We start from the raw sequence: 14906 nt of genomic DNA, 5'->3' as shown, positions 1-14906 counted from the left end.
GAAATATTTTTAAAAGTAAAGAATGAGGGATCCCTGGGTGGCACAGCAGTTTAGCTCCTGCCTTTGGCCCAGGGTGCGATCCTGGAGACCCTGGATCGAGTCCCACGTCAGGCTCCCGGTGCATGGAGCCTGCTTCTCCCTCTGCCTATGTCTCTGCCTCTCTCTCTCTCTCTGTGACTATCATAAATAAATAAAAATTAAAACAAAATAAAAGTAAAGAATGAGAAAAATATAAGAAAGCAAGATTTGGGAGTTAAAACAGTAAACCTCAATGCCAGAAGAGAGAAGACCTTTCCATGCTTAGATAGATACTTATGTAAAATGAATCCCCAAATCCAACATTACCAATAGAGGAAAATATTTGGTAAAAGTAATACAGAAATCCTCTAGGGAGAAAAAAGGCAACATATTGATGAAAATTTTGAGTTAATATTATGTTTTCTTACTAGAAGAAAGAATTCTTCATTACCATAAATCTTTTCTAATCTCTTTTTACATGTTTTAATATTCTGGTCTTTTTTTTTCCCAGATTTTGATACATAAGCATATGCATGAAGGTTTACATTTATAAACCATCTAGTTATCTATATATGATTGTCCTGGGGCTGTGTTTCTCAAAGTTGACTAATAATAGATCATTTATGGGCTTTTAAAAATTATTGACTCTTGGGATCTATAATAGAAAAAAAATCAGAACTTTACAAGTATTCTTTGTTTAGGATTTTATTTATTTACTCATGAGAGACAGAGATAGAGAGAGAGAGGCAGAGACATGCCAGAGAGAGAAGCAGGCTTCATGCAGGGAGCCCAACGTGGGACTCCAGGATCACACCCTGGGCTGAAGGCAGATGCTTAACCACTGAGCCTCCCAGGAGTCCCATAACTTTACAAGTATTTTGAAAGCTTTTAATGTGATGAATATGATCCCGAGCTGGGATATATAGCCATAAAAACTCTTCAGATTCAAATTACCAACTGAACTCATGTCTTTCCAATAAAACTTACCTTTTTTTTTTTTTTTTAAAGCCCCTCCTAACAGACAAAAATGCCATCTTTCATCTAGTTCTGCAGGCCAGGCTGGGAAGTATTCATCCTACTTCCCCTCTTCCACTTCCTATGTCTGCTACAACATCTAATCAATTTTACCTTTTAAATATTATGTATATCTGGCCTTTGTTATTTGTTTCTATATCCTCTCACACTGACTCCTATGAGAGCCTCCATTAACTCTCATTGTTCCACCTGTTATCCAACAAACAATTCTCCACACTGTAGACAATTGTCCTTTTAAGAAAAAAAAATTAAACACCTAACCATGTAACTTTTTTCCATAAAAAAAGTCTTATTAATGTAAATAAATTTCAAATAGATCATTACAAATAATGGAATTATAATAAAATCATATAACTTCCATATTGTGAAGCAATATTGATTCATTTTCAGGAAAAACAATGATTCTTGTCTTATGATTATAAGAACACTTTTATGGGGGATCATGGGTGGCTCAGCGGTTTAGTGCCTGCCTTTGGCCCAGGGTGTGATAGTGGAGTCCCAGGAGGGGACTGGAGGGTGGGAGAAGGGAATAATAATCTTTTAAATGGTAGTGAATCAATTGGATAAATATGCAGGGGCGGAAAGTATATTGTCCCCAGCTTATGCAAATAGTTCCTGATCGACTTCAGATCCCAAATTGAAAAGTAAAAACACAGCTTTTAGTAGAATGCATAGGAAAATATCTTTGACTTTAGAATATGCAATATCAAATAGATACATAAGTGCTAGCCATATAATAAAAAAGTAGCAAATTAAATTATGTTAAAATAAAGAATTTTACTTCATCAAGAAGGCACTGCTTAGGAAAAAAACGCAATTTAAACGGTGAAGAAGAAATCCCTACCATGTTTATTCGACAAAATTCTTATATCTGAAAAATACAATAAATTTCTACAAATAAGTAAGATGAAGGCAGAAAGCTCCACAGAAAAGTGGGGGTGAGGGGTGGGGGAAACACTTCAAAGAACCCCTCAACAAAATGATATGCAAAAGGTGAATAAATATATGATTAGGTGCCTTTCCAGGAAATGAAATAGCAAAATGCAATTTCACTTCACTCAACAACTGACAAACTACAGAGTATTGATAAGAATAGATAACAACTGAAACTCATTCAGTCCTGGTAGGAGTGTAAATTTGAAAAACCACTGTGCAAAACTGGCCATATCTACTAAAACTGCACATTGGTATAACTTACGGCAAGGAATTCCATTCTGCATTACTATATATTCAATAGAAATGCATATATGTTCACTTAATGATTCGTGTTAGCTTATCGCTTGCAGTAATTTTCATAATAGCCCTAAACTACAAACTACTCAATGCCCATCAACAGCAGAATAGATAAACATATTGTGGAATACTGTAAAGCACCAGGGTTGACTAATCTACAACTACATGTCACCATATGAACGTTTCTCACAAGTATAATATTGATTTTTTTTTTAAAAAAGCAAAATAACAAACTCTAAAAAACAAAATCCTATGCATTACTCATACCTACCTCCTTGAACATACAAAAATTAACTCAATCTCAGCATGCTCCAAATTTTTTCATGATTTTTCAACCAGACCTGCCTCTCTTTCAATATTTGAAATATCTGGAAATAGCCCAGTCAATCCAAAATTCTGCAGATGAGAAACCAAAACTTGTCCTTGACTCATTTCCTTCATGCTCCATACTCAAGATATTCCTAAACCCATTACTGTACCTCCTCAGTAATATGTCATACTGATAGTTACTCACTATGTACATTAATTCTAATTCAATTTTATATTCTAATTCAATTTTATATTAACTTTGACCTGGAGCACTGTATTTACTCCTATCTGGTCTTTCTCCCTTCACATTTGATTGCTACCTGTAAGTTTCTATACCACAGCCAGAATAATCTCATCAAAATACTAACCCAGTCTAGTCTGAGGTGAACCTTCCAGACCCTTTTCCTAGGGTGAAACAGCTAAAAGATACTCTCCAGTCACTGGAAACAGATGCTGTTTTAAGCACAGCGCTGAACCCCTCAAAAGAAATTACTGTAGGTCTAAGTGAAGTGTTCCACCAGTCACAGGAGACCCTCCCAAGAAACAAATCCGTTCCCAGAATGCAAGCCCTGACCAGTGAATGACAGATACAAATCCCAAGGGCCCTCACCTCTTGTCAACTTTGGGGCAACTCTGAAGGATTATCTCAAACTTTACTGTAAAATAGGCTGTGACCTCAGCTGGAATTGCAGGGTGGGTCAGCTTTTCCCTCTGCCCAAACTTGCTTTTCTTTTCTTATATGGTATTCCTAGAGAGCACGCACAATGATTTACTGTTTACAACCTTCCATCTTTGTGTGTTTCCAGAAAACCACTCTAAAACACCCTCATTTATAAGAAAGAAAACCACTGAATTGATTTCATGGTTTTTAATACAACTTTAAGAATCCTTCAGTGTGGTTTATAGTGCTCTGCATGGATTTTTCCTTGCCTCTATCTCTTGCCCTGGACTTCAGTCACATTAGTGCTCTTCCAATTTTTCAAATCAAAGTGCTCTGCAGCAGTATTTTCATTATATTTCCCATTCCTGGTGTCTGAAATGTCTCTCCTTCAACATATTGTCAACTCCCAATCCTCTTTCAGATCTCTGTATCCTTTAGTGGAGATGTATTCACCTTGCTCCCTAGGCTACTTCAGTTATTCCTTCTATGCTCAATTTTTTTTTATCACTGTGCTCCCTTTATATGCTGTAGATTAGGGGCCAAAAAACTATGGTCCATATGCCAAATCGATCTGCCGCTTGCTTTTGTAAATAAAGTTTTTACAAAAGAAAGTCATGCTTGTAGGTATTGTCTATGATTGCTTTCCTGATGACAGCAGACTAGAGTAGTTGTTAGACACTATATGGTATTCAAAGAGTAAACTATTTATATATTTTTTTATTTTTTTAAGATTTTATTTATTCATTCATGAGAGATACAGAAAGAGAGGCAGAGACAGAACCAGGCTCCCTATAGGGAGCCCGATGTGAGACTCGATTCTGAGACTCCAGGATCATACCCTGAGCCGAAGGCAGATGCTCAACTGCTGAGCCACCCAGGCTTCCCCAAAGAGTAAACTATTTACTATCTGGCCCTTTACAGAAAATTTTCGTCCATCCTTTCCTTTGTCCAATACTATATTACATGTGAAGAATATATGATATATATGTGTATAATATATACATAATACATATATGCACACTTTATACAATATAAATTACCCTTTAAGTGGCATTAGGAAGATCGTTTAATATCTCTATGCTTCAATTTCCACAGCTATAAAATAGAGTTGATAAAAGATTATGCGTAAAACCACAGAAACCTATATATAAGTAATACATATGGAACATGTGTCTAACAGAAACACGATAGCATAAAACTGTGTCAAATACATATAAGCACTTGAAAAGTAGTCTTTTTCTTTATTTATCAATATATTGAAATATTATTATTATTATTATTATTATTATTATTAAAGGGTGATTGCCTCAATATTGAGGGACTAGTTATACATTCTTCTTTTCTTAAGTTTTTACTTAATTCCCAGTTAGTTAGGGACGCCTGGGTGGCTCATTGGCCTCCCTAACTAACTGGAATTAGTTCCAGGATCGAGTCCCACATCGGGCTCCCTGCATAGAGCCTCCTTCTCTCTCTGTCCATGTCTCTGCCTCTCTCTCTCAGTCTGTATCTTTCATGAAGAAATAAATAAAATATTTTTAACAAACTCCAATTAGTTAACATATAGTGTAATATTAGTGTCAGGTGCACAATATAGTGATTCAACATTCCTTATAACACTCAAGGCTCATCGCAACAGGTGCACTCCTTAATCCCCTTTACCTATTTCACCCATCTTCCCCACCTAACTCCCCTCTGGTAACCATCAGTTTGCTCTCTATAGTTAAGAGTCTGTTTCTTGGTTTATCCTTCTCTCCTTTTTTCCCTGTTGCTTGTTTTGTTTCTTAAATTCTGCATATGAGTGAATCATTTGGTATTTGTCATTCTTGAACCCACTTATTTGCTTAGCATAATATACTCTAGGTCTACCCATGTCTTTGCAAATGGAAAGATTCCATTCTTTTTATGGCTGAGTAATGTTTCATTATATATATAATTTTTTGTTTATCCATCCATCAGCCAATGGACACTTGGGCTATTTACATAATTTGGCTATTGTAGGTAATGCGGTTATAAACATCAGAGTGCATATGTTCTTTTAAACAGTATTTTTTGTATTCTTTGGGTAAATACCTATTAGTATCTATATTTTCTATGTGTAATTTATCTTTTTGTTAGTCTATTTAGTACTTGAGAATATAGTGATTTTTAAGGCAATTTTATGAAATCATCACTTCTGTTTAAAAGACTGACATTTTGCCCTATTTTTGCAAGTGTTTTTCCATGTATATATTGTTTCTTTTAATTTTTACATACACATTTTTACTTTTATTTATTTAAGATTTTATTTATTTATTTATTCTTGAGAAACACAGAGAAAGAGAGAGGCAGAGACATAGGCAGAGGGCGAAAGAGGCTCCCGGTGGGGAGCCTGATACAGGACTCAATCCCAGGGCCCTGGGATCACGACCTGAGAAAAAAGCAGATACTCAATCACTGAGCCACCCAGGCATCCCCATTTTGTACTCTTAATGTGAATAAATCATTGTAGTTTAGCATTTATATCACTTTAATTTTTAATAGTGCTTAAATAATTTTTATTCTTTTACATGATTATAGTAATACAAAGGCATATGGAAATAACCATATATAAAATTTTGTAATTTGATCTAAATTCACATAGTTCAAGTGGTTATTGTTAATATGTTGATATTTCTGTTTTTATGTTGATATTTTAATATCATTGAACATTTTAAATAATTAAAATAATATGATTACATGCATCTAGGCTATTATCTTTTATTTGTATTTACATAATACTGCTCAACATTGGGCACTTTGTGAGCATTATAATTTTTACAGAAAGCTGTTAGTCACAGCAACTTTAATTATAATAATTACTAATAATTACTAACATTTATTGAATATCTTACATGCACTAACATGTTTAATCCTCCCATCAAACACATGAATGGGGAGGTATTATGATCTGCACTTACAGGTAAGAAAAGCAATAAGGGTATGGGCAGTAAGTAATTTACCAGGGTTAATGTCGATGTTAGGATTTGAACCTAGTCCAAAGCCTTAGCATCTGTTCAGCTTATAAATGTGTAGTATAAATAAAGACTTCTTTGGTGAAAACAGAAAACTTGTCCTATTATTATGTAAATATTTATATTATTCAATTTTAAAACTCATATTTTTATTATTAGTTAATTATTAATGGCTCTGAAACCCCACACACACACACTCTGTGAGTCCATCCTTTACAAACTGAAACTTTATTTATAAATACCCATTCCTAAACTACTAAACTCAATTTTTTTTTTTTTAATTCAGTTTCCTATGCTGTAAGTAGAACAACGAACACAGGCCTAACACCTTAGGGCAGGCTCTGGTTGCAACTACATTAATCAATCTGCACAAAAGTACATCCAACTCTTGGTCTGATAAATCCTATTCCAGAGGCACTTGCCACCGCCAAAGAAAGGTTAACATTATTCCCTACCTTATGCTGCTGTCACAGTGATCAAGACAAGAGGTCAACTTGCATTATATGGCACTGCTGAGCTGGCTGTTTGGCAATGTTGAAGAGGCAACTCTTGGACCAGTTCTGGAACAGTGATATCTGAGGAAAAGGCATGGATCACTACAGCATCCGAAATATAACTTGCATTTGGTTAACACCAGAGTTATTACATGTCTTCTCATTTGGTTTTATCACTCTGGTTCAAATATAAAGGAAAGCTTATGTCAAACTTACCATCTTTTTGTTTTTCTATGACTACTTTTTTTGCACACCTACATAAAGTTCTATTCCAAAATAATCTGTTTTCTTCCTGAATATTCTACATGCTGATGCTTTCAAATTATTTCAATTGAAATTTGGTGAGGAAAGAGGTTATTGGCTGAAGGAAATTCTGCTCAGATCAAGCATAAGCCATGAAGGTGTCATAATCATGAACTGCAGGAACAGGGCTTCTGCATACTTTTGCTGGTACATGAGAATTTATTCATCACATATGCATATGTATTTTTCCTCAGCATTTTATGTTTTTTGTTAGCTAAGCCCACCACTCTGCAGGAAAGTTCATTTGATATTCCTGCTGGAGGTTCACTACTACTATCTTTAAGTGGATCACTTAAACAGTCCATGGTTTTTTTCCCTGAGGATGCAGGTATCAAGTAGAATATTTTAGACATCTAATCTTGTTCCTCAGGGAGGGAACTGTGCTCTTAAGAACTGCTGGTCTCAGGGATCCCTGGGTGGCTCAGTGGGTTGGTGCCTGCCTTTGGCCCAGGGTGTGATCCTGGAGTCCTGGGATTGAGTCCTGTATTGGGCTCCCGGCATGGAGCCTGCTTCTCCCTCTGCCTGCCTCTCTCTCTCTTTCTCTCTCTCTCTATGTCTATCATGAATAAATAAATAAAATCTTAAAAAAAAAAAAAGAACTGCTGGTCTCCTCATTTCTATGCAAGCTATTTTCCAAAAGGGAAATACATAGGACTACTTCCTGAGATATGCATTCTGTTTCCAATACACCAAGCAGAACTCTTGCTTTTCAGGCTCCCCACCAACTCAATAAATTTTCTTCATTGATTTTGGAGGAAGCAGCTGAAAATTGAGAAATTATTATTATATACCTATGTAAAATTATTATCTATGCCTTTTAAAGTTGTTACCTTCAATTTTTATTTGTATTTTTTTTAAACAAGGAAAGACATATCTGCTCTCCCTTATTATTTGAGTTTTATGTGAAATTGAAGGGAGGACAAATTTATGACATCTATGTTTTGAGCTTAGCAAAACAAATCTGCCTTGTCTGGGATTTGTTATACCATTGGCTAAAAGACAGCCATGCCAAATTTAAATTAAAGCTCAGGGAGTGAAATTTAGAATTTTAGATTTTTAGACTTTAGTCCTTGATGGCTTCTAAAAGGCAATTTTCTCTGCTTATGATGAGATATTCGTCATTTATTGTGAGGCAACTTTTAAATGATGATATGAACATTATTTAAATCAGAATATTAGTTACATTAATGCACTGTAGAAACTAGAAAATGACAGAAATTATAAACAGACTAAACTTACTCTGATTTACTACAGACAGGAAGGTTCAAATACTCCCATAATGGGACTTTTCAATCTAAGAAGTAGAATATGTCAGACAGGAGAGTTGGGTACTGAATGAAAATTTGTAATGCTAAGGAGAAGAAAGTAGGGGAATTGAAAGTCATTCATCATTGTAACACTTCCCTGTAGACTAAGCAGAGATAAAGGATTCTGTTCACACAAGAATTTCCAGTTTTTGTAAAGCTTTATCTTTTCTCTTCTACTACAATATTATATTGAAACTCATGAAGTGTTTGCAGATAAAAGTGATAGAGTTTAGGAGTTTATGAAAAATAGTTTCTGTGATCATCACATTGAATTCTGCATTATAAAAATGAATAATGTGAGACATATTTTTTTTAAATGTCAACAAGTATTTAACACACAACATATCCATCTGACCACAGCAATCAGGGTCAAAATATGAAATAATGTTAGCCCTGGTTAGGGAATTCATGAAATGTGTATCATTTATGTAATAAATCATGATTTTACATTTATTATTTATTGCCTTTATTCACCTTTATTATTTATTATTTTTTTCATGAGTATATTTCTTTGTGTCATATGTTTAAGTTATGTTTCTGTTTCTCATTGAACAAACTTCTCTATATTAGTTTAGACTCAAAGGTCACATTTGCCTCCCCTGCTTCAGCATATGCCATTTCTGACTTGTGAACATTTAACTTTTCAGCAACCCATCCACACAAATGAATGGTGTGGGCCATAGAAGTCTATGAATCCTTGTGGAAACTATGCAATTTTAAATTCTTTGGAAACAATTAAGTTACAGAAGTCTCTCCAATAACTAATATGCAACACACATACACACACACAACTCAAAACTCAGCTAGCTCACAAAAGAAACCCTAAGCAATAAAAACTTCTTAGGTGGTTTCCAACTTTTTTAAAAAATTTATTTATTATTATTATTTTTTAATTTAATTGAACTTAAAATACATAGCCAACCAGACCAAGGGTAGTTTCTCAGTCTTTTTGCACTGAGACATAATATATTGCAAATTAGTAAATGATGTAACATTTAAATTAATATTTTATTTTTTAAAATATTTTATTAATTTATTCATGAGAGACAGAGAGAGAGGCAGAGACATAGGGAGAGAGGCTCCTCACAGAGAAGCTGATGCAAAACTTGATCCCAGGACCCTGGGATCATGCCTGAGCCAAAGGCAAGACACTCAATCGCTGAGCCACTCTGGCATCCATAAGTTGATATTTTAAAGCAAAGAAAAATAGTACTGTAGTTTTGTCCCCAGAATCCATTATGTTTAGCTGAAAGATTGAGATTTCAGACTAAGACTCAGTTTTAATTTTCAACTCTATCTCAGAAGAGATAAGAGATGAGTGTTGATGAGGACATGGAGAAAAGAGAACCTTTGAAAATTGCTGGTAAAGAGTGGAAATTGGTGCAGCCACCACAGGAAACAGTATGGAAGGTCTTCTAAAAAATAAACAATAAAACTATCATATGATCTAGCAATATCTCTTCTTGCTATACACCCAAATGAAATGAAATGAAATGAAATTAGCACTTATATGACATATCTGTGCTCCCATGTTCACTTCAGCATTATTCACAGATGCCAGGATATGGAAATAACCTAAATATCTGCCAATGGATGAATGATTAAAGAAAATACCAATATTTACATATATTTATATATAAATAGCTAAATACATGTATATATAAAACTATATATAATATTAAATATATATGTATAGACAATGTTAAAAATATATGTTTGTGTGTATATATATATATATAATACTAAACGTGTGTGTGTATGTGTGTGTATAATATTATTTAGTCTTAAAAAAATGAGATCCTGCCATTTACAACAAACAACAGGATGAATCTGGAAGAAATTATGCTAAAGAAAATAAGACAGACACAGAAAGGAAAAAAAAAACAACAACAACAACTGTGTGATCTCCCTTTTATGTGGAATCTAAAAAAGTCCTAGAAGTCCTAGAAAAAATACCTAGAAGCAGAGAATAGAACTGTGGTTACTCGGACAAGGGGGATGGGAGAAATGGGGACATGGCCAAAAGGTACAAAGTTGCAGTTATTTAGCATGAATAAATCTGGAGCTCTAATATACAGCATGGTGACTGCAGTTTACAATACTGTATTGAATAATGGAAGTTAACTAAGAGAGTAGACTGCAGGTATTCTCCTCATACATACACGTAAAACAGTAACTGTAGTGAGGAGCCATATTAATTAGTGTGTAGTGTGTTTCACTACATACACACATATGTTGTACACCTTAAACATACACAATTATTTATTAAAAATATTTTTTCCAAAAAATGAGGCAAGTATTTCTACTCTAATTATTCAAAATCATCCCTGTGATTTCCCTGGCATCATTTTTCTCTTAATGGGCAAACCACATTCCTAAGTTGCCTCCCTTCTGCTTTTTTCTTCTTGGCTGATCACTCTGCTCTTAACATGGTTCATTTCTGTTCAAAGTTTAAATAATATTTTAAAATTCAGAGTAGCTATAAGTATTTTCATATTTAACCGTTTCAGGACCTGCTAGTTCATATTACGAAAGAGTTTGTAACACGCATCTGCCTGCAAAAACACATGAGAAAATGAGGAAGTATCATTTTTATTTTGTACTTTAAACAAGGTTTTTTTCTCATGACCCTACAAGAGAAAGCATAGGTAAGTGGGAGGAGCACAATCTTAGATTGGTACCCCAAATTACTAACCATCATTTAAGTGATAAAGTATAATCTATGGTAGAACATAAAAATGTTTTACTTGATATGCTATACAGAATGAAGAACCATGATCTTATGTTAGGGTTTGTAAATGTTTTAAGTTTGTTTGATAGTGTAGATTTAGTCTTTAGTCTTACTTATTCAACTAACATATTTGCAGTGCTTGTCACAGAAGAAATATTATCCAGAGCTGGAGGTATAACAATGAACAAGATCTAGAAGGTTTTTGGTGTTGAGTTTAATAAGTTCTTTATAGATCTTGGAAACTAGCCCATTATCTGATATGTCATTTGCAAATATCTTCTCCCATTCTGTAGGTTGTCTTTGAGTTTTGTTGACTGTATCCTTTGCTGTGCAAAAGCTTCTTATCTTGATGAAGTCCCAATAGTTCATTTTTGCTTTTGTTTCTTTTGCCTTCATGGATGTATCTTGCAAGAGGTTACTATGGCCGAGTTCAAAAAGGGTGTTACCTGTGTTCTTCTCTAGGATTTTGATGGAATCTTGTCTCACATTTAGATCTTTCATCCATTTTGAGTTTATCTTTGTGTATGGTGAAAGAGAGTGGTCTAGTTTCATTCTTCTGCATGTGGATGTCCAATTTTCCCAGCACCATTTATTGAAGAGACTGTCTTTCTTCCAATGGATAGTCTTTCCTCCTTTATCGAATATTAGGTGCCCATAAAGTTCAGGGTCCACTTCTGGATTCTCTATTCTGTTCCACTGATCTATGTGTCTGTTTTTGTGCCAGTACCACACTGTCTTGATGACCACAGCTTTGTAGTACAACCTGAAATCTGGCATTGTGATGCCCCCAGATATGGTTTTCTTTTTTAAAATTCCCCTGGCTATTTGGGGTCTTTTCTGATTCCACACAAATCTTAAAATAATTTGTTCTAACTCTCTGAAGAAAGTCCATGGTATTTTGATAGGGATTGCATTAAATGTGTACATTGCCCTGAGTAACATTGACATTTTCACAATATTAATTCTGCCAATCCATGAGCATGGAATGTTTTTCCATCTCTTTGTGTCTTCCTCAATTTCTTTCAGAAGTGTTCTATAGTTTTGAGGGTATAGATCCTTTACATCTTTGGTTAGGTTTATTCCTAGGTATCTTATGCTTTTGGGTGCAATTGTAAATGGGATTGACTCCTTAATTTCTCTTTCTTCAGTCTCATTGTTAGTGTATAGAAATGCCACTGACTTCTGGGCATTGATTTTGTATCCTGCCACGCTACCGAATTGCTGTATGAGTTCTAGCAATCTTGGGGTGGAGACTTTTGGGTTTTCTATGTAGAGTATCATGTCATCGGCGAAGAGGGAGAGTTTGACTTCTTCTTTGCCAATTTGAATGCCTTTAATGTCTTTTTGTTGTCTGATTGCTGAGGCTAGGACTCCCAGTACTATGTTGAATAGCAGTGGTGAGAGTGGACATCCCTGTCTTGTTCCTGATCTTAGGGGAAAGGCTCCCAGTGCTTCCCCATTGAGAATGATATTTGCTGTGGGCTTTTCGTTTTTGGTCTCAATAAACTTAAACACCAGCAAGAGAAATAAACAAATAAATAGGTAATTATAGGGCACAGGAGTGTTGTGAAGGAGGTAGTAGATAGAGATCACTCTGGAAAGAACATCATGGGGGATTAAGGAAAGCCTCTGACTGGAAGTGATCCTAAAAGAGAGACTGAAAAATGATACATGATTAGCCAAATAAAGTGTTTTTTACTGGAAAGGAGATAAGAAGATCTGCAAGTGAAAAGAAAGACTTCTTTTATCAAACTCAAATTATTTAGAGCTAAACATTAAAATTCATGTGTCCGAAGAGGAGGTCCGAGTAAATGCACAGTAGAGGCCATGTGAATCGTACTGTGAGCTCTATCTCTTGTACTGGCCAGTGCTTTTATTAGCTGTGTGATGTTGAGTAACTGTTTTTGTCTCAATTTATCTTTAAATAAACAAATGAATAAATAACAAAGAGCAAAATAAAGATAAAAAAAGAATAACTACAGCACATATTTCATAGGGATGTTTTGAGGAATAAATGTGTTAATATATGCAATTGACTTGTACTTGCTATATGATACTAGATACACAAGTATTTGATCATATTTTCATTATTATTTTAATATTTTCATTATTGATTGTTTTTAGGATTGATTGAGGGGACACTACATCATTTTAACTAAAGGAGTGACATGATTATATATATGAATGTTACTAAAATTATTGAGTCTAAAAAATAAATGAAAAATAAATTATAGGAAAATGATTACAAGCCTCTTGTCATAATCTAGACAAGGATTGACAGTGACCTGGAGAATATTTTGGTGACTGGATGTAATAGGAATAAAATGTTAACTGAGCAACTGGGGAAGAGGACAGTGAGATTCACTGAAATGCAGAGAATTGGCAGAGGCCATATTTGCAATGGAAAGAGAACTGTTTTAGTCCATTGGAGCAGCTATAACAAAATGCCATAGACTGGGTTGCTTATAAACAGCAGAAATTTATTGCTCACAGTTCTGGAGACTGGAAGTCCAAGATCAGAATGCCAACATGACCTGATCTTCTTTCCGGCTGCAGACTACTACTTCTGGCTGTGTCCTCGCATGGTGGAAGGGAGGCAAGAGCTCTTTGGAGTCTCTTCCATAAAAGCATTAATCCCATTCATGAGGGCTCCACCCTCATGACCTAAGCATCAGCCAAAGGCCCTACTTCCTAATATCATCACACTGGGCATTAGGATTTCAATATATGAATTTGGGGCAAGGGACAGAAACATCCAGATCATGTCAATGATCAACTCAGTTTTGAAATGGCAGTAATAAATTAATACAAACTGTGAAGTATATTGTGTGTGTGTGTATGTGTATGTGTGTGTGTATACTATTTCAAGATGATGCATTCTCCCAAATTGTCAAGTTAGCAAAGTTAAACAAATTAGAAGTAGAAAAGTGTTTGTATTCACAGTACATAGTTTCACTGTGTGATAGAAGGCATATCTAGATTTAGTGGATTTAGGAATAGATATAAGAGGGAAAAAAAAAACAACAACAGAGAATGAGTGTGAAAAATCTATCTAACAAACTTGATTCTAAAGCAGAAATAACACAGATGCCCACATCCAGCATGGCATGCAGAAATAAAGACAAGGTCTTCATATAAAACAAAAACTGCATGTATACTTAAATGCCAGTGAAAGTAGACCAGAATGAAAAGAACATACTGACTATCATAGAGAACAAAGAATGACCAAAGGTGGGATGCTGATAGGTAGAGATTCGGGGTATAGATAGGAAGAAGCACCTTTAATAGGAGAAAAGGGAAGTAGAAAGGGATGGTGCATATTCCTAACATTCTCATGGCTAATGCGCTGCATTTCAGTCTGCTATAAACAATATTTTAACTGTATTGCTTGGTGCTCAACGTGACTCCTGCACAATATCCGCTAAGAGAGAAGGAAATAAAAACTCTTTGGCAGTTAAAACCATAATATTTTGAAAGAAAATTATGTGGATTAGAAACAATGGTGTTTGCTTCATCATCTTATTCCAAAGAGTTCTACAATAATCACATAGAATTTAGAGGCAGGATGAGTGATAAATTGTGGAAGTGTGGGGCACCTGGGTGGCTCAGTGGTTGAGCATCTGCCTTTGGCTCAGGTCATGACCCCAGGGTCCTGAGATGAGTCCTGCATCAGGCTCCCCACAGGGAAACTGCTTCTTCCTCTGCCTATGTCTCTGCCTCTCTTTGTGTGTCTCTCATGAATAAATAAATAAAATATTTTTTATAAATTGTGGAAGTGTTTGGTGGCAATATGAAAAATTTACCTTAGCCTAAAAAAAGGGATAT

This window comes from Canis aureus, chromosome 38 (assembly GCF_053574225.1).
Source record: "Canis aureus isolate CA01 chromosome 38, VMU_Caureus_v.1.0, whole genome shotgun sequence".
Classification (NCBI taxonomy): domain Eukaryota; kingdom Metazoa; phylum Chordata; class Mammalia; order Carnivora; family Canidae; genus Canis; species Canis aureus.
The sequence above is the reverse complement of the archived record's forward strand: the minus strand, read 5'-3'. Positions refer to the sequence as shown.